Genomic DNA, 2,992 nt, shown 5'->3' with positions numbered 1-2,992 from the left:
GCAACAATCGTCGACCATTGACTTCAATCCTTCATCCGAATTTAGAAAATCACTGAATCAACGCCTAAAATCCTAAAAATAAAGTCGCAATCATCGTTCCCACTTCCATCGCAACCTACTTAATTTGTCGATAATCACTCATGGAGTCGGGATTGGAGAAGAACTTACGGGCGAAATTAGGGCTAATTAGTAATTACTAAAGGTAGGTTAATTTTAACGGCTATTTTTTCTATTAATCTTTATATATTTTTTATATGATATTCAAGAAATTTATCGTTCTGTCTAGCATGACTTTTCCAAATTAAAACTAATAAAAAATCACTTAAGATCTATACAAAATACATAACTTCAAAAAAATTAACTTCGTCAATTATAAACTTTTAAGTGTATAATTGTCGGTCCTAAGCCCGGGTAAAGGAGGAGAGTTTTGTTACTAAATATGTTGAAAATGATAATTTTGCAAAAGAGCCTCCACTTCGTAGTTCGCTCGGGATCTCCAAAAACGTTGGAACGCCCCTGTACATTAGGACTTGACAAACGAAGATTTGAAGGTCACTATCATGTAAACATCTCGATTCACAAGAAATCATTGGTACCTGTCATAGGGTTTTACAAATAGTTCGACACTCAGAACTTGTTCGAACAAAAATACATTCGTTCAATTTCGGCTTGGTTCGGTTTGTAAACGATCCAAGCCCGAGTAAAGGTACCTCGTACGCTCTTTTATGAGCAATGCGTGTTGTAAAGGTGTTCATTTTTAAGTGGTTGGGAATTTCAGTAGTAGATTTATGAATGAGAATGAGTTAGCAGGTTTTTTAATAGAAAAACTTGGGGGTTAGTTGAAAATTTTAAATAAGCGGTGGCTCAATTTATGTTGGGGTGTTGATGTGAAATAAGTTATTTTTTTAACCGTTGGTGTATCAATTAAAATGAATTTATATTTTATATAGAGAAAAACTTTTTGGTTAGGGGGTAAGGATGGTCATCAGTCATCAGTCATCACTCACTCACTTACAACTTCAAATCAAGTTCCGTCACGTCATCGAGCTTTATTCCATCACCAGTGATGGATTTTAATGGAAATGTACATCACTCACAACACCCAACAATTTCCCTCAAACAATCATGCGTGATGGTGGCCATGCGTTATCAAATCGACGCGTAATAAGGAGTGACCGTGGTGTTTTGTGGACCATCACGCATGATGGATCATCCATCACTGACCATCCCGGGTGTCCTTAGTTGATAATTTTATGTTAGTTGGATAGATCAATAAGTGGTGGCTCAATTTATGTTTGGGGTGTTAAAATGAAATTATATATGTGTATAATTGCATAATTTCATATGAAATCTCGAGGAGATTATTCGTAATAGAATTCTTATAATAACTTCATCTCACATTAGTGATTAGAACAACAATTCAAATTTTTAATAATTTCTAATAATAACGATGTAAAACAAAATGCCTATAAAAACACGTCTCGTTTCACTTCTTCAGGTAAGAAAGTGGCCCTAAAAATAACTTTAAACAAAACGCTTCACAAACTCAAACTTCACAACCAATACACTAATGCAACATGAGTAGTAACACAACATACCTCTTTACATCATGTTTCGTTTCAAAAACACTTATTATAATCATGTGTTACACTTTTTAAGCTTTTATAGGACTAAGCCTCTTTATTTTTTGTCAATAAACCGGACCTGGTATACATAAATTTACACTTAGGCTGGAGGGTGTGGTCAGAGCCCTCTAGGGGCTTTATCAGGCCACGTATGATCCACGTCAGCCATGGAACCCCCTTTAATTTGCAAGATGTGGATGGAGCCCCCTATAAAACAAAATAAAAAAAAGAATTTTTTGATTGGTTTACAAGTTGTGGGCCCCACCTGAACACTTTAACCTTCTCGTTACCATGCTAGCGCCTCACCCATTGCGCCCCCCCCCCCCCCCCCCTTAAAATGGAGGGTGTGGTGATGGAGCCCTTAGGGGCGCTATAGTGGCTGAGTTGGCGAGGGTGGCGCCCCCACACCCTCCAGCCTTAACAAGCCTTTATCATAAGTAGTTAGTAAAGATCCCGTTCAAAGTATATCATCATACAAAACGTATGAAAGGCATTGAAAAGTAAAAGAACACGCATTTTCGTAATTATTTTACTCGTAATTACCATATGAAGATCAAAATTACCCTACAAGATTATTTGTAGAGTAATTATGACACTCTACAAATTACCCTACAATATCAAAATTATCCTATAAAATCAAAATTACCATACAAGATCAGTTGTGTAGTAATTTTGATAATTATCCTGCGAATAAAATAATTACGAAAATGTCACCACGTTTTTTTTTTTTTTTACTTTTCTACTCCATTTGTATGTTTTGTATGATAAAATACTTTGTATTTGATTTTTTTGTTTTATATTGTTTCCAAACAAAATTTACGTCGAAACGTAGACAAATCCAAAACCTACATAAAATAAACACTTGTGGCGGCATCGTACGCGACGTGATAAAGTATAGACTAAAATCGACCCAACTCGTTTCTGAACTAAACTTACGTCGAAACATATAGTAACTCAAATTTATCTCGTCTAATGAAACATATTATATTTGACCCGATTTGTTTTCAAACGAAATTTACATCAAAACGTACATAAAAATAAAACATTTTGTAACTGACCCGACTCATTTTTTTTAAATCACGTTAAAGCGTAGACGAACTCAAATTTATACGGACACGTACATAAAAAAAACAACGTAAAAAATTAGTTTTAGAATAAATTCAAAACTTTTGAATATTTAGAGGTAAAAGTGACATGTATAAAATTAGATGGTTTGTTTTGTCATTATACCAAAGTTTATGGGGGTAGAAGGGGTTGGTGGCTTTCTCCACCGACCTTCTTCTTTAATATATATATAATTTGTTTCAATAAAATTAATAATAAAAATCCCAATTTGCATGTGTATAATAAGAGGAAGATGATAAGTT

Source organism: Helianthus annuus, chromosome 3, assembly GCF_002127325.2.
Source record: "Helianthus annuus cultivar XRQ/B chromosome 3, HanXRQr2.0-SUNRISE, whole genome shotgun sequence".
NCBI classification, from domain to species: Eukaryota; Viridiplantae; Streptophyta; class Magnoliopsida; order Asterales; family Asteraceae; genus Helianthus; species Helianthus annuus.
This window is presented reverse-complemented; position numbering follows the sequence as displayed.